The sequence below is a fragment of the Pongo abelii genome, chromosome 19, assembly GCF_028885655.2.
Source record: "Pongo abelii isolate AG06213 chromosome 19, NHGRI_mPonAbe1-v2.0_pri, whole genome shotgun sequence".
NCBI classification, from domain to species: Eukaryota; Metazoa; Chordata; class Mammalia; order Primates; family Hominidae; genus Pongo; species Pongo abelii.
This window is the reverse complement of record NC_072004.2, coordinates 86,231,888-86,251,318: the sequence shown is the minus strand read 5'-3', so window position 1 is coordinate 86,251,318 and position 19,431 is coordinate 86,231,888.

The window sequence follows — 19,431 nt, the reverse complement described above, 5'->3', positions numbered from 1 at the left end:
AGACAGTTCCAACGTATAGGTCTGCGTAGCTAATTGCCTTTCTTGATTCCCTTTCAGATTTTCAAACAGTGTTTACAATTAATCATATTTTTTTTTTGTTACTTGTTTGTTCCACTTCTTTGCTTTTAATGTCCCTTCCTTAGATGTCTCAGCCAAGAAGTGTATCACATTGACACCGACTTAACTCATGACTGCAAGCTGGCCTTCCAATCCATTAGTGCCCTCCACAAGTCAAGTGTTGGACCACAGGAAATGAAAAAGTAGAGCTTTGGTTTACATATGTTGACGTGAACAACTCAGTTGCACCCGTTATGAGAGTAACTGCTCAGCTCATGATGAGTGAATAGGTCATCCAGCAAGAAACAGAAAACACAGAAATGGACCTTCTTTGGGAGCAGGGTAGCAAGGTGCTGACAGCTTAATGAATGACTTGTCTGTTATGACAGTAGGACACCTAGCAATGCCAAGAGCAAATATTTGAAAGAATATGCAATGCAGGAAATGTATGTATGTTCTATATATAGGACACTTAGATTGCCTGTATCACTAACAGATGGGCAGCATTTGAGAAATCTTATTTTATAATGTGCAACATCACTCCTGTCAGATACACTTTGAGATTTGGAGATTAATGGAGCATGGCACTCAGAGTAAAATGGGAATTCCATTGTATGTACTGAGGGATTGGGGGTTTTAGGGATAGATGAGCTCAACAGAGAATACTGTCCATATTTTTTACAGGTATAACTCTGATTTCATTTATAATTTAATAATAAACAGCTGCAGACGCCATGTCAGATGAAATACGTAAGTAGATAATTTTGTGATGTGTCTTTGGATAACATTAAATAGTGAAACCATGGCTAAAGGAGCCAAGTGATTAGATGGATGAGGAGTTTACTTTTTCTTTCTAAACCGAGAAATCTATCAACATCAATTTTGAAGGGCAATAAAATGAGTTAGCTTGCAAAAAATGATATTATTTATAAATGGACTCACTTTGGAGCTAAGACTCAGATAATTATAATTAAATCAACTGAGATAGGTGACTGAGAGATGGTTCTTTTAATTTATTTTCATTTTTATTTATTTATTTATTTTTGAGACGGAATCTCACTTTGTTGCCCAGGCTGGAGTGCAGTGGCACGATCTCGGCTTACTGCAACATCCGCCTCCTGGGTTCAAGCGATTCTCCTGTCTCAGCCTCCCCAGTAGCTGGGACTACAGGCGCGTGCCACTTAATTTTTTGTATTTTTAGTAGAGGCAGGGTTTCACTGTGTTTGCCAGGATGGTCTCCATCTCCTGACCTCGTAATCTGCCCTCCTTGGCCTCCCAAAGTGCGGAGATTACCGGAGTGAGCCACTGCGCCTGGCGGAGAGATGGTTCCTGAATAGATTCTGACACTCTTATTCACTCTGGAATGGTCTCTTGTAAATACATTTGTTAACCATAGTAAATAAGCATGGAGACAAAGTTAGGCCCATCATCTATTAGACATTAATGGCTATTTTGGAGTCTCGTGGTTAACAAACATATGTACTGTAGACTAGATTCTGAGATATTTCTTATTACAGAGGTCAAGAAGAGGATGGGTAACTGGTAAATACTTGAAACCCCCAGTTATTCATTGAAATTTCATGAGTGCTAACTCATTAGCCAGATCCTATCATAGACAAGCCTCTCTCTCTCCTCATCACTGTGTTCATCCCCACTCATCATTCATTAGTTTTTACTGGCAAATGGCTCAGTACCAGGTGCTTTGCTGCATGTCCTAGTGAATGGCATATTGCCTTTAGAAATGCTCTGTGTCAAAATTCTAAAAGAAAAAATATATGGATTACTGTTCTTAGCTTTCCATTCATTCTCTAGCAACTCTGTTAACATCATGGGCTTCTCAGAGCATGGCTGAGGAGGCATTTCTTCCAGCCACACAACAATTCCACAGAAATAAAGAAGGGCCCAAGCTAGTAAGATCTCACATGAAACTGGTAAAATATGGGTTTGCCACAGCTGTTAGGTCACTTTCTCTGTGCAGCCAGGTCTCAACATCTGGTGCAAACTACTTGGCTGAGGCAACAGAATGGTATCTGGCTTTCAAATCATCAAGGCACAATCACTTGGCCTCACGAAGTGATCTAATTAGATAAGAGATCTCAACACTATTGAAACATGGTTACTATGATGTTTGCAATATAATAGGTCTCTATAGTTCAGGCTAACTGGCCTCAGCCTAAAGGTTTATCTTTTGGTCGTTTTTTCAATATATGCCTTAAGTAAACTATCACAAAACTGACCACATAAATAAGCATAAAATAAATTTTATGTAAAAAATGTGGTTCTTCCTTTCTCACTGTGAGCCTTAACTCTCTGCAAGAAACAGCTCTGCCACAGCATTATCTCAGAGCCCCGCAATGGAGCCCTCCCTGACTCTTCACGTTATCCCTGTGGGTTTACCCGGTCGGTCCCTGGGCATTGTCAATTATTTATGAATATTGCCTCTCATTTCTATTCTCTCTGGTTTCATTCCAGGTCAGGTCTTCATAATCAGGGGCTTAATCAAAATTATATATGGTATATTTATTTAAACATTCTTGAAGACTCTTGTTAGAGAACATCATGGTATAAGTAAGTCTCTTGTTTGCAATTCAGCTGAATGAAGACTTAAGCCATATGTCTATATAGATAGATAAACACTATGGCAAGTGAGAGTCTGAGATGATAGGGCTATCCCATGATGAAAGGGTTTGTTGGCTCTCAAAAGATGGCAGCAGCATAGAGCTGGAAGTAGAGGTGTAATGTTAGAGACAGTGGTTCTCCCACAGTATACCCTGTAATAACAGTTGTAAATTATTCTTTTCTATTTGCCTCCCTTGGGTTGAGCCTGAACAAAAAAATTATAAATATATGAACACAGTCAAATGACAGGCAATATATTTTGCAACACTTATGGGAGGGAAAGAGCTAATTTTCTTAATTTAAAAAACTCATACAAGTCACTGAAATAAAACAAAATCATCCAGTAGAAATATGGCCAAGGCACAGGAACAGATAGCTCCCACGGATTTAAAGATAAGATAAATTGAACTCAAAGAGGAAAGTGTCCCAAATCAAAATTAAAACTATGCATTTTTATTTTCTTATAAATTAGTAAGGATCAGAAAGTGTAGTGTTAGAAGGTACACAACTATACTCACATGTTGCAGGGAATATAAACTTTTATGAAGTACAATTTGTCAAAAGTTAGTTATAAAAATTTAAATAGACATATTTTGGTAAAGAATTCCACTTGGCTATAGATTAGATGTGCATGGAAACATATGTACGAGAATGTATATGTATTTTTGCTTATGAGTTTAAAAGACTAAGAAACAACCTGAACATCCAGCAATAGGGGATTTCTAAATAACGGTAACTCCGTTGAATGAAATAGTATGCAGTTTCAGCTGTCAAAAAGAATAAGGAGGCTCTGTACATACCAAGACAAACTGACTTCCACGATAAGGTGAAAAATGCAAAATACAGAATAGTGTGTATAAAATTCAAGTTGTGTTAAAAAGGAAAGTTATTACCAATTTTAGCATATGCCCATATTATCCATGGATGTTTACACAAAAACTTGGTAATAGTGTGACTACATCTTGGGTGCAGAAGTAAAGGGCTAGAAGTCATTGGCAGAAAGAAAATATAATTTTCACTGAATACTTATTTGTTGCCTTTAAAATTTTCACCTTTGCATGTATTCATGTAACCTTTCAAAAAATTGAAATACACATGTACAATGCATGTATACTTATTTGTATATTTTATATATTAATATAGTGCATATTTATTACAAATTATATATGATAATATACAATTAATAAAATACATGTAAAATAAAAAACTCTCAGCCTTTTCCATGGTGTCATTTGGAGGTATCACAAAGTGTCTGATTCATGCTGGGAATAACGTGATAAAGGGAGGAGAATCACAAGCATGTGGAAATACCTTTCAGCTACAGTAGCTCTTGAGAGAACGGAACTCAATCGGCAGGACAAAGACCAGAAATTCACAGTCACATGGTGCTAGAGACGGCAAGCAGTAACCTGATAAGGTTATACATGTGGTGGTTTCATTTAAGCATTCTCAGAAACTGTAGTAGGAGAAAAACTTTTGTAATGTCTTTTCATGTTTTGCAGTTAAGCTAGATGAAGACTGAAATCATTGTTTACAATTAATTCTCGTATGCCCCATTTTGTAAACATTGCTGGAAATAAGTACTCTCCTAAAAGCAGGAGGCGCGGGCATGCTAAAATGAGGCTGGCTCAACAAAGGCCAACCAAGAATTTGGAGGGAACGGGGCTGTTGTGTTCCAGATGACAAGTCACATGTTGTCATCCAGTTTATCTAATTGTATAGTGCCCTCTGAGTTTGTGCCCCCTTATGTATGTTAAATTCTGTCTAATGATTCAGTCATATTGTTTTTCAAAATTCAAAATATCTTTATGTTTCTGTAAGGGTCTGTGCTTGACACATGTCCCTGCCTGTTGAAATGACCATTTTAAAATTCCCTTTTCTACAGTGCTCAGTATTAAGAAAAATGTGGAGAAACTGTACTGGCATACGATTTATCTATGTACAATTCACCTAAAGTTTAGGAAGAAAGGAATCTGATCAAAGAGAGTTACCATGAGATCTTGATGAACAATAACTGGGCAATTTCTTATTCTCTCAAATCTGGTTGGTCGGAAATTTATATCTAAGAGCAAATTATTAGTCTCTAACTGATAGAAACTTAAGTTATAGGAAATGATGTATCTTCTTGGTAAGAGGGGAACTGCTGCACTTGCTGTATTCTGCCGCTTGCCTGTAAAAATCATGATGGTAGAGATAGACGTTTTGATTCTCACTTGTTTTTATTTTTTGCTATTGATTTTGATTTCTGCCTTTCCTTCTTCCCTCTAGCTCTTTTCCTATTAAGAAAGAGGATTTAACCACAGATCTATTTCTCCCATTCTGTTAGTTTTCTACTTTGACCCAGTGATCATTATCATCTTGCTTCATTATAAAAAGGGAACAAAGAGAACTTTGTAAAAAGAAGGGCCAACCTCCCATAAATACCACTGTTTTTCAGGAAAGCTGCGTACACTGGATGGCTAGCAGGGGTCAGTTAATCAAGTTTCTCTGTAATGAGATCACAGATGTCTAACTATCCCAGCTACTCAGGAGGCTGAGGCAGGAGAGTTGCATGAACCCGGGAGGCGGAGGTTGCAGTGAGCAGAGATTGCACCGCTGCACTCCAGACTAAGCAACAGAGTGAGACTCCGTCTCAAAAAACAAAAAACAAAACAAAAAAAACTTCTTGTAACATGTTAGGATGCACTTTTCTGACCTTAGACTTAAAAGTATCATTGCAGAAAGCAAATCTTTTCCCTCTCTTTTCAGAATTCTGCTCCAATTCCTAGTCTCAAAATTAGTTTATACCAAATGCAGATGACAATTAGAATCTCCGCAGCATCTGGGGATTCAGCCGAACAACTTTCATGGCTACTGCTTTGAGTCATGAGCCCGACACACTCTGCTTTTGGTTATTTCTGCTCTCCTTTAGTTGTTTACTTTTTCTCATGTGCATAATCCCTTTCAGCAGGCTCCATTTCTATCCCACTCACCCTGGCTGCCGCACCTTCTAACCATTACACTGCACCCTTGGAAACCTCATTCCATCATCTACAATTGCCCTGCATCTTCAAAATTCTAGGAAAAGAGTGCCTTACTTTTTACGTTTCCCATTTATTTATTTATTTCCATAGAGAAAAGATCTCACTTTGTTGACCAGGCTCGTCTTGTACTCCTAGCCCCAAGTGATCATCTTGCTTTGGCCTCCCCAAGTGCTGGGATTACAGGCACGAGCCACCATGCCCGGTTTCCACTCCTTAACTTACATAATAGTAGCAACATCGTTTCTCTTTTATTGTCCTTTTATGTGAAGGCTACTCATTCTTTCAGGCCTCACATGCCATGGGACTGAGAAGCACTGTGGCAAATGTCCTAGCCCTCACGACCTTCTTCGGGCCATCTGTATTTCTGCAAATGCATTTCCCTCCCGTCCTCCACACCAACTCCTCCAAACTTCCACCACCTTCTCTGAGAAAACTCCGCCCCTTTCTCTCACCAGGTGTCTTGCCATTTGCTCACTCACCTCTTCAGCTTGCTGCCCGACTACTCACCAGAATGAATTGCTCTGTGCCCCTCCTCGTCGCTCTTGGAAGAAGTCAGTTCCTTTCTTCAAAATTATACTGATGATACATCCACCTTTGCTTTCCATCCCATTCCTTTCTGAATCAGAAAAAAACTCAGGAACTGGGTTTCTTTAGTAAAATGTCTCATTCCTGCATGCTTTCGCTTCTTCCTTAGCCTTTTGGCCTCTATCAGCTAAAAAAAAAACAACAAAACACCAAAAAAAAAAAAAATGAAACCGAACTCTTTCCCCCTACCTCTTTACACTTTCAGTCCCTGATTGAGCTAAAAATCTAGCATTGTCACTGGATTCCTGTGCCTCTTTATCCAAATCATTATTTATCCAGTTCTATAAACCAGTGCTTTTTAAATTTCAAAGTGCTTCTGATTTAGTTGGAGATTTTGCTGGAAAGCAGATCCTGATTTGCTTGGTCTGAAGTGTGGCCGAGTTTCTGCATTTCTAAGACGTTCTCAAGCACTGCGGCCACTACTACTCTACATATCACCCTTGAAGTGGGGATAAAAGAAAGATAGATGCCTCCAAAATACTTTGTAAGATTTTAAGAGCAATTTTCAAAAGAGTAACACGCATATATTTTTCATAAATTATATCCAATTACATTGAGAGAATGTTTTAATCCTAATACAGATAAAGCAATCACCATAATTATACTGATCACTTACTAGGTATTTCATTAAGTTATGGTATTTCATTAATCTAGATGAACAAAATGGGCTTTAAAGAGGTTAAACTGCAGGTCAAACTGACAAAAAAATAAAAATGGTTTGCATAACTATTGTTATAGTAATAAGAATCCATATGTCTTAAAATATTTTAAATTCATACTCCAGTTCCCCTTTTATTTGTCACCTTACTTCCCTATTTCCCTTTAATAATGTAACTTGACTTTAGAAATTAACTCTTTTGTTTTTAGAGAGAACAAACAATTTTCAGTTTCTCTAAAGAATAGTAATACAGTAAACAAAGCATTTAACTAGACAATATGCTAATAAATTAAAATATAATCACATTCTGAGGTCAGATTGATGAGGTTGGAATCATGGCTTTACCTCCTAATGTGTGATCAAATTACTTAACTTCTCTGTGCCTCAATTTTCTCATAAAATGTAAGTCAGTAATAAAACCTTCTCATAGGCTGTGATGAAATGAAATTAAACCTCTAAAACACTTATAAAATTAACTAACACATGGCAAGTGATTAATGCATGTGTGTAGTTATTATTATTACTATTATTATTACTAAGGCATTTTTAAAATTCTGCTCCTGGGATGGTGTCTGTGATTACCCTACTGGGACAGAAAAGCAAGATTTAGCCAAATGATCCATCATCTGGGTTTGTTAGTTTTGTCTGCAGACGGAGTCTGAAGAAATCCCTTGGTACTTGAAATTCTACAGACCAATTTCTCCCCCATCTCTAATCCTCTCCAAGAAGATACAGCAGTTAATGAATTAGCTTGATCTATCTCCTAAGCTGTACTGTCATCAGCAAATTACCCCAAAGAATATTATAAATGGACGTTACAAATTAGAAATCGTGTCCTTAAATTACTTCCTTCCTCCTTCCATTCTCTTATTTCAAAACCTTGCAAATCTACTACCAATCAACTTTGCTCAGTTGGACAAAATGTAATCAGGCATTTCTTATTTAGAATTGCATATGAAAAGCTATGTAGTAGGATTTGTAGATTTGTTTGCTAAGATTATCCAATGATTTCAACTGTAACAATTATTTAAAAAAAAAAAAACACCTGATCATCCTGCCGTCAGAGGATTATTATAGGATTAGAATCACTGATACTTTGAATCTCTGTGATTCTTACTGATTTCACTTACGATTTGCCTGAGTTGATGTAATTGGCAGACTCACATTTCTTTTCTACCTTACTGCTAAAGGGGATTCATATATGCACAAAATCATTTTTTATACTTACAAAGATATAAAGGTCATAGTGTCTACTAGCAAACTTGGAAGGTGATTTCCTTATACTGACAGATACGAAACAAGTTTGCATTTTCTTTTGACAAATGGTAAATTTACAAAACTGGGGCTGCCCTTGAAGTTAATGAAATAAAAGACTTTATTTTTTTCTATTAGGTGAGCCTCAGAAAGTTAAGTGTCTTGCCTAATATCACAGAGGGGCAGTTAGGGCAGAAACAGTAGATCAATGTTTGTTTTATATGGTTACATTGCTTCTGAATGAACCCCCAACACCCAACATTTAATTTGACTTCATTTTAGCAATCATTCACAATTTGGGATAAAATCAACATAGCAAAGAAATACATAATTACCACTGTCATTTAATTTTGATGAAAATGTGGTTTGCATTATTGTTTTGTCAGGGTGCATTTTGTTTACAGCTTTCTTAGTTCACTTAGGGCTGCCTATACAAATGTCTGCACAGGAAATATTCACACACAGCTATTGCTGCCCTGCTATGGCCTATGTTGGTTCAGATTCCAAATGTTTTCATCTATGTAAGTTTCCTTTCGATGAAACTGTGAAAAATGGAGGCTAAGTCTATTAAAGAAGGAAGAACACAGTCCTAGGCCATTACTGTCTTCCAGGAGTCCCAGTACAATAATTTCAGGGAATAGAGGAGAAAAAAAACAAAACCCACAAGAATAAAGAGAATGGGTCAGTAGACAATAAAGATAGAATGTCAGGGCATAAAAGTAAGATAGAGTAATGATAAATGACTTAGCAAGATAAAAAAAGCTGAATTTTGGTTTGCTACTGGGAAAAGCTATGAAGTAATCTCATGTTCATTGCAGAACTTCTCCTCAGATCTGAAATTGGAAACAAAAGAAATTCTGGAGAAGAGGGTAAAGGAAATATTACCACAGGGGAATTGGTTGACTATTTGAAAAGGAAGAAATAGTTTGATAACCAGATCCTCTTGCTAGTATGCACAGCCTAGAGATTGTAGAGTCAGTATTTCAGCTGAATATTGGAGATGCATTCGCTGGAGAGTAAATCAAATGGCCTCTAGCCTAGGAAACAACAGTAAAAGCTAACAGTCAGCAATGAGAGCATCATGTGGAAAAAAGGCATTGATTACACGTTTGTGACGTGAATGTTTAGATTCCCAGATTTCTACTCTACTTCCAGAATTCTGGCAACAAGTTCCCATCAGTCAGATTCAGCTACACAGCAAATGACCCAAAATGTAGTTGGTTAGAACAGTCATTGTATTTTACTTATGATTCTGTGGGTCAGCTGGGCAGTTCTTTTGAGAAAACATGTGGAATGTATGCAAGACAAATGTGGTGTTATTTTAAATTTTCAGAAAGCAAAGACATCTTGTGTGAATTAAAAATATGGTTACAAAGTGAAAACTTCAATAGACAACAAAATTGAAGAAAGCAACCAGAAAGTAGAATATACAAGTGCTGAATAATAGAAGAATGAAGAAAATAAAATTATAGCAATAATCTCTAGTTCCAGCTGCTAGATAGAGGGAATTTCAGAATGAAAAATAATGAAACAGAGAATGTTAGTATTTCAATTAAGACACAGACTGGGGCCAGTAAACCTTTTCTGTAAAGGACCAGATACTAAATATATTAGGGTTTATGAGACACATTTCATCTGTTGCATATTCTTTGTTTAGTGGTTTGCTTGCCTTTACAACCCTTTACAAATGTAAAACTATTTTTTAGATTACTGGCTATAAACAAATATGTTACAAACTAGATTTGGCCCTGATTGGGCAGTAATTTGACAACTGCTGGTATAGAGAATTACACAAGCTTTTCTCCTGCCAAAACAATAACAACAACAACAATAATAATATAAACTACAGGCATCTTCTATCTGTACATGCACAGAAATGTGAAGGAACTAAATATTACTGGAAGCTCTCTCCCAGGATAAGCAAAGATCAAAAGCTGCTCACCCATGTGAGACCATTGTCCAAGAACTGGGAAAATACCAGTAGAATACTGGGCCTGACAAAGGCAAAGGATGTCTGCTAGATCAAGGAAAGAACAATAGATATTTCAACAGCCATGCAGACCACCATGACCTGCTAGAACTCTGGAAGTCTTGAAATCAAAGCTACTTTTTTACCCACTGAATCTCTACCATGGAACTTTGGTGCATTATGGCGTATATGGAGAGCAAGCCTAGAGTTGGACTGGAAAGATGTAGAGATATTTCCATCTTATAATGTAAGAGCATGAGAAAAAGGTTTTAAAAAAGCAGTGAAAAGATGCTGCCTGACATTGACTGAGATGTTGCAATCTCAACCAGACATTGCTAATACTAGCAAGGCATTAAATTACTAGCACAAGTATGTTAAAGAAAATAGAGAAAAAATATATACAAAATGAAGGAAAGGATGGCTGGAAATGTCCAATAGAGAAAAGAAATTCATTTATTAGAAGGATCAAGTGAAAACTCTAAAACTGAAAAATATAATCCTTAAACATCATAGAATAAACTTAACAGACAACATACAGCCAAAGAAAGGACCAGTGAACTTAAAAATGGGTAAATAGAAAATGATCAAAGGTGAAAATAGGGAGAAAATGTATGTATTAAGAATAAAAATAAACAAAAAACAAAAATACCAGAACCAAGTGGGAGAGACATATAGGATAATAATAAACAGTATAACACACACGTAATTGAAGATCCAAAGGAAACAAAAAGAAAAAGAAGAGAGAGCTATTTTTTAAGTGTTATTTTATTTGTATAAATGTATGGGATACAAGTATAATTCTGTTGCATGGATATATTGTCTTGGTGAAGTCGAGCTATTAGTGTATCCATCACTGGTTGAATTGGCTTTGGTAAAGAATTTCCCAACACTCTTTAAACTCTTCATCTCAAAGATCCAAGAAGTTCAATGAATTCTGAATATAATACAAAACAACATCTAGGCTCATCATTGTGAAATGTCTGAAAAATATAATCTTAAAAGAAGGAGCAAAACAAGCACATTGCATTCAAGGAAAAAACCGTAAAGTTGACTGTTTTGCTCTATAAACGACACTATGAAAGCAAAAAGATAATGGAATAACATCTTTAAATTGCCGAAAGAATACAAAAAGCAAAAAACCCGGCAACTCTAGAAAAAAAATTCCTCAAAAATGGTGATAAAATATCTTAACACGTTTTGAAATTGAAAGAGAAACAGTACACCAGACATGATTCTACATTTTTTTAAGGGAAACTATTCATTAGAGGTTCTAAATGTACAGTTTTAAAAGAATATTTGTTTAAAAAAAAAAACAGCTTTAAAAGAAAAAGAAATTCAAGGAATAGTGAATCTAATATAGTGTGATAAAATAAGAACATCTTTAAAAAAGGAAGTAGAAACAAATCTGAATGGTTGATTTAGAAGTAGCCACTTTTGTGACGTTAAATGCTTATTCTTATGAAAAACTGTACATTTTACTCATTGTACTAAATCAAAATGGTAAAACCCCGTCTCTACTAAAAATACAAAGATTAGCCAGGCGTGGTGGGCACCTGCAATCCCAGCTACTCGGGAGGCTGAGGTAGGAGAACTGCTTGAACCCGGGAGGTGGAGGTTGCAGTGAGCCAAGATCATGCCACTGCACTCCAGCCTGGTGACAGAAAGTCCTCATTAGATTGTGAACCTCTTTGAACTCTCATTTTCCTATTTACATACTAAATGGAGACAAGTGAGCAAGTATTTTGACGATTTTGTATTCAAATTGACCTCATTCAAATTTGGAATAGGTACACTTGTATTCTAAGTTTAGAATTAGCCAGCTAATTGCCTCTTCATCATAACAAAGCAAGCCAAAATCTAGCCTCAATTTTGACATGGTGTTTCTTAGCAGTCCCTTTCCAACCCATCACTGGCTGTGTGGACTTCTTTAAGACACCTAAATATTTTCCATTCTTTAAAATCTCTACTTGGACTCCTTACATGAAAGAGTGCCCAAAGGAAGACAATTGTATTTTTGAACTCCAGAGGTAGTTCAGGAGAACCATTGCTAGAGTCAGCTCTTATGCTACCCTGATGGTTTTTTCAGTACAGGAGACACTGGTTTGGTCTCCAAAAGATGGTAAACAATACTTGATCTTTCTCAGTTTAGAGAACTACTGTCAATTCACAACCACTCATAAAAGTTATACGTAACATCAGTTCTATGTAATGGGCTGTTCATCTCCAATGAGAGCTTGACTTTGATGTACTTGGATGTACTGGCCTGGCTTTTGCTATGGTTTATATGAATTCTTATAAGAAATCAAAGGACTGGAGGTCATTTCCTTCTTGTAGCTTATGAAAGAACAGTTGGTTTTGCAGGAGATAAACCCAACATCTCTATACCTCTACTCACTCCTCTTCATGTTCTCGTCAAACCCCAACCTCATGTGATGACACAGATATCATCTACCAAAGATGCCCACACCTGCTCTCCAGTAGAGAAAAACCGCGCTCTATCTGGGCAGTCCTCAGCTACAAGCTTGTCTTATCTTCACACACCACCATCCTGACCCTGTGAGACAAGGACTATCAACAGTGCTGGGCACTGGTAAAGCCAGCATTCCCCTCTTGACTGATAACAGGGAGATGCATGAATTGGTCTTTTCAGCCAATCTCATGGTGTCCAGCCAGAGCTTATCTTCAGTATTAAGGAAGGAAAAGCTGAAGTTGGCTAAAAGCTTTTCTTTATTCTCTCTTGCCTTGATATTCTATAAGTCACCAGGGGAGCTAAATATTGCAAAATCCTGTCATGAAAGAGCAGGCTGATAAACTGAAAAATAAAAACAGATGTGGAGCAAAGAAGGCTTATGGACATTTGTTTCTTGCTTTGGACTGGTTCAAGTGCTGGGAATCTTTATTCCTACTCCCACTAAGAAAAATCTAATATTTCCTCTGCTCCTGACTATCACAATCCTTGGATAATTCACATCTTTGGATAATCACCTCTCCCACATTGAAGTCAAAATAAAGTGATGGGAAAATGCAAAATAAAAATAATAAGTGACATTTATTGCATGTGTATGTGCCAAACACTCTGCAGGCAGTATTTCATTTAAACAGGGAGAAAGCCTGCAGCTCATATTCTAAGGCCTGATGGCCTGGAGTCAAATCCTAGCTTTAGTGCTTACTAGCTGAGTGACCTTGAGCAAGTTACTCAACTCGTTTTTGTCTCAGTTTCCTTACCTGTGCAAGGAGAATAACAATACTTTTACCACCCACTTAAGGTTCTTGAATGGATTAAAAAGTTAATAATTAAAAATTGCTAAAAACAGTGTCTGCCATATTGTAAACCTTCAATATGAATAGACTGTTAATCTTATTATATGCAATGAAATTGGTAGTGTTATCAATCCTTATATTTTATATGAAGAACTAAATCCCAGCGAGATTAGGTCACACGTGAATTATTATGCAGAATTGGAATCAAAGCCCTCATCTGTTGGATTCCACAGCTCAAATACTTAACCATGATGCCATATAGTAGAACTTTCAAGGCAGTCGAAATGGAGATGCCACCAACCTATGAACACCACTGTGATTTCTACATATGTTAGGCAAATATATAATTCAGCCCCTAGTCTTGATGTTTTACTTTCACAGATTTGAATATGAATTCTACAGATTTCCCCTCAGCTTTCTATTTGCTACATGAAGACATGGCTGCTATTAGCACCCTAGGATATGAGGAATCAAAATGATGTCAGGGCCAGGTCTGGTGGCTCACACCTGTAATCTCAGCACTTTGGGAAGCCGAGATGGGTGGATTGCCTGAGGTCAGGAGTTCAAGACCAACCTGGCCAACATAGTGAAACCCCATCTCTACTAAAACTACAAAAGTTAGCCAGGCGTGGTGGCATGCACCTATAATCTCAGCCACTTGGGAGGCTGAGGCAGAAGAACTGTTGAACCCAGGGGTTCAGAGCTTGCAGTGAGCTGAGATCCCACCACTGTACTCCAGCCTGGGAGACAGAGCGAGACACCATCTGAAAAAAAAAAAAAAAATGCCACCAGTTTTGCAAAGGCACTAATATCTAAGTACCCTAAGAGTGGAGTGTTTATCACATGGAAGGACTAACTAGAAAAGGTGGATACTACATCATCATCACCCTGCTTCACCTGAGATTTATCATATCAAATTTTATTGGCTACAAGTTACAGAAGACCCAATTCATAATAATGGATTGATTATAAAGTGTTTATTATCTCACATGACAAGAATTTATAAGAACGGATGTTTCCAGGGTTCAGGTGATTTAGTAAGACAAGGATGTTATTTTCATCCTTTCCCCTCATCACATGTAGCTTATTTCCTCTTATCTCCAGCCCTGTCCTCATATGTGGCATGATGGCTATAAGATCAGTTTGATTTTTTTTTTTTTTTATTTTGAAACAGGGCCTTGCTCTGTTTCTCAGACTGGAGTACAGTGATGTGATCATAGCTCACTCCAGCCTTGAATTCCTGGGCTCGAGCCATCCTCCTGCCTTAGCTTCCCAAGTAGCTGGGATTACAGGCATGCACAACCACACTCAGCTAATTTTTAAAATTTTTGTAGAGACAAGGGTCTCACTCTGTTGCCCAGGCTAGTCTTGAACTCCTGAGTTCAAACTATCCTCCTGCCTCAGTCTCCCAAAGTGCTGGGATTACAGGTGTGAGCCATTGCGCCCAGCCTCAGATCGATTTTTAACTGAGCTCATGACCTCCCTTAAAATCAGCTTAGATGTGGGACTAATTTCTTACCACTGCTATATGAAAGTGGAATGTGCATCTTTCAGAAGGGCCCTTTCTTCCTACTTTCCTCCTTGCTGCTTTTTCTACCCTTGAGGGACAGCAGAACGGAAATCAGGAGACAGCCCGCATTCATCATGACAGGATCTACTATATCAACACTGAATTGCTTATTATTACATGAAGGAAAGTGACATTTTAATCTCATTTAAGCAACTGCTACTTGGATTCTCTTCTATTTGAATCTCAATCAGTATCCTACTGATAGTATCTCTGCTAGTTTCCCCAATAATCCACAGTCAGTATTGCAATTAGAATAATGACTTAAGGCCGGGTGCGGTGGCTCATGCCTGTAATTCCAGCACTTTGGGAGGCTAAGGCGGATGGATCACAAGGTCAGGAGTTCAAGACCAGCCTGGCCAATATGGTGAAACCCCATCTCTACTAAAAATACAAAAAAAATTAGCCGGGCATGGTGGAAGCACGCCTGTAATCCCAGCTACTCAGAAGGCTGAGGCAGGAGAATTGCTTAAACCCGGGAGGCAGAGGTTGTGGTGAGCTGAGATCATGCCACTGCACTCCAGCCTGGGTGACAGAGGGAGACTCCGTCTCAACAACAACAACAAAAAAATGACTTAAGTAGAAATCAATTAATTCCACTGTCCAATGGCTACCACCATTTTGACTGCACTTAGAATCCATAATCTGTCCCCTGCCTACTTTCTATACATGTCCTACCTACCCCTTGACTCTTACTGCATCTTGTCAGTCCTGACCTTCTTTCTGTTCTCCAGGAAAGAAAGCAAAAAGAAAAGGAAAGAAAAGAAAAGAAAAGGGAAGAGGAGAGGAGAGGAGAGGAAATAAAAGCAGAAAAGAAAAGAAAAGAAATATCATCCCCACTCTAGGAGTTTATGCTTCCTGTTCTTTCCCTCCGTCCTGTTTTCCCAAAAAGCTTTATATAATCATCTTCCTAATTCAGAACTGACCTCAGCCACCATCTTCTCAATAAGATCTTTCTTATTTCTTGATCACCCTTTCTCAATCACCCCTCATCATTACTCATAACACTGCTTTATTGCCTCATGGCTCTTAACTGTACCTGAAAGTTTCTTTTCTAGTTATTTGGTTATTTGTTATATTACATGTCTTCCACCATTAGAGTGTAAGCTCCAGGAAAACTAGGAGCTCATATACCTAGACATATCTGTCTTGTAAAAACACAGCTCAAAGTAGTTTGTATTTTGTCTAGCTCTTAGGTTAATTTTCTGGATTTATTTTCATGCCATTTCATAAGCATTCAGATTGCTGGAGGGTGCCTGTTAGCTGGAGTCTTATTACATAAATGATTTTGTGTTCCCCCTTTATATGTGACGAAGATTTCAAATAGACCACACTTAAGTTACTCTCGTAATAAAAAACTAAGAGAATTTTTAAATAAAACCATAAAGAAACTTAGAAGGATTGGGGGGGGTAAGGAGATAATTGGGAGAATAAACATCCAAAATGATGTCTAATTTGGTTGAAAATAACCAGGATCTACTGCATGACGCTGGGAAAAGATTACTGAAGCTCTTGACTCCTGGCCTGATTTGCAGTCTGACCTTAGGACGCCTGTTAAAATTCTCTGAAGTTGGATGGACACTTCCTAATAAATGCATTGAGAATCTTTAGATACAACAATTTCAAGTCAAGCTTGGAAGCCTTTTCTGTATGTTTTTAGTTATCTTTAAAAATTAAAAACAGCTCTGCCTGCACTTGTCTTGTTTCAGCATGGAAACATTCCCAGCAAGTGCTTGGATGAAACAAAATAATCATTTGGAACAGGACAATTGAAAAAATGAACTGTGCCTTTTAGCTGCTTGATGACAATCCAATTGTACTGATTTTTTAAAATTAATTTTTTTATTAAATCAGTTTACAATAATGTATTTTTTAAAATGTACTCTTTCCTTATTCATTTCGCATCTGTTTTTTCTTTTTTCTTTTTTTTTTTTGGTCCATATACTATGGATTTGGCAAGATGGAGCTATAGTTTCTGTATTTGGACGATGAACAGATAAAGAGATGTTCCATATAGAATGCAATGTTTGTTTTTGAAAATTTTACATACTTGCATTCAGTCCTACGATTATATAGATGTTTTCTGCCAGCTTTCTAATGTTTCAAGCCTATTTGCACTCTATTATTTTTCTCTAAGCAGACTTAACCTTAGAAACTGAATAATGACATCCTTCCTAGAAGAAAAAAAAGTTTCCTCAAATTACTTCAGAGGACTTCCGCTGATGTTTTATTTTCAAAAAACCTTGAGGCAAATAGCCACTTTCGAACTTTGCACTTTGCCCTCTGAGTTTCACAACCTGGAGAAAGATCAATACCAGAGTCAAAAGTGTCAGCAAAAATGAAAATGATATGCACAAATTGTTATTTATACAAGTCCCCTGATTTTGTTTACTGAGTTTAATATAAACTATGCCTTTTGATTAAAAGCAAATGTTCAAGTTCTCTGTAGGGACCTGCTGTTCTAGATGATTATATCTTGTAAGGAAAACTGCAAAGGGCAAGAATTAGCATAGAAAAGTAGATGGCTAGCAGGAATTCCTCTGGTATTAAATATACTAAATAGCAGAAGATAATGACTGAGCCATGTGGCTATGTGTGGCAGAAAAGAGGAGAGAATAATTACAACAGACATAATGCTCTATTTCTTAAGGCCTTCTGACATACATATTATTCAAAACTGTTGGTATAGTATACCAAAATTAATACAAATTATCATCCTTTTGCATTAGCTACTTTAAGTCTTGAAATTCACCACAAAATAAGACAATCAAATACGCACACAAAGATGTTATCTTTAGTGCTGTTGGCACTTTAGTTCTTAGAGAAATACTAAAATAAAAAGCCAAAAAAAAGAAAAAAATTAAATGATTTTTTTCATTTTTCATAGAATTTAATGAATCAGCTTAAAGTATTTTATGGGATATTTCTTTAAATGAGAAAACTATCATTGTATACAGATACGTGAGAAAACCAAGATACTAAAACTGCATACCCAAAGTGATTCATCATTTGTAAAATCTTTAAATTTTATGTAGATTAAAATATACAAATAAGCCTAGAAGAAAAGATACAAAATTAATGAGCTTTCTCTGGAGTTGGGCCTATATTTCTTATTTTCCTTATTATACATTTTTATTTTTTAAATGTTTCCTCAAAGTGTAAGCATTATTTTTGTCATTAAGAGATAATTGTCAAAATGGGTGCTATGCTGTTGATATTTATTTCTAGGCACAAAAAGGAAATGCTATTGAACTTATTAAGATTCTACATCTTTTATAGAATCTGACGAGGCATATGGCAATGAATTCCCTACTCGTTTGCTCCCTTTTGGGGTTTCCCACTACTAAGATAGCAAACCTTAACTACTTAAAAGTATTAATGAACATCTATGATGGACTGTCGTTTTAAAAAAGATTTAGCTTAAATTTTTTTGAATGATACATAATATACATTTATTTTTGGCTTTAGATAGTGCTAGGAATTTTAGAAGTTTGTAATTCTTGTCCTCAAGGAGTTTATACTCTTGCTGGGGAAAACAGACCTGCTGTATGAAGTATTTACAGAATAATTAATGGACAATTTGTGTGGTCCTAACCAATTGTGTGGTGAGGTTCCTGAGTTTATTCCTCTTCTCATATGAAGTTAATATGTAAGATAATGGCAGATATTTTGTGGAGTTAATTAAGAAGAACATATATAGTTAAGCCACAATCAAATTTATTAATGCTGTGTTTAGTGTAGCTCAAATTAATTTCTCTAAAATATGGGAAGTGAAATACATGCATCTTCTGTTTAATTTTAGCTCTCAGGGAATACAAATAAAAACATCCTGATTTTATCATTCAACAAATGTTTAAGATATTTCAATGAAGATAAAATGTTAAATCAAATAAAGATTAAAGCTCAGATGAGAGCTCTTTCAAACAACCTATTGTCAGTTTAGTGACTCGTATCCATCAGAGGAATGTTGTGAGCCATTAAAAAGAGTGTCTGTGCTTTGTAAGTGAATCTTCTGTGTCATGCCCTCAGGGCTTATGGTGATATGTTACCTTTGTATGAGTTCTAACTTAAAAACAAAATGGCACAAACAAAAACACCAAATAGTTTACGAATAGGGAGACAAAATTAAAATTAGTGGGGGAAAAAAGGCTCAATATCTGTAAGTAATTAAATATCACATTCGTTCTTTGGAATTTAGCAGCCAAGAGATCATGTTTCAGTCCATTAATTTGTTCTTTTATTGCTCACTGTAGGAAACAAAGAATGAAAACCAGTTTCCAGATTTCCATCTTAATTAATCCATAATATCCTGACCAGTAAAATAATCTTCCATTATCAAATTTCGACCAAAGATTGCGACTTTTCTGGTAAGGGTGCCAAGAAGAAATATTTCGAAATAAAACAATAAACAATAAAATGTAACTTGCACCTGGAATTG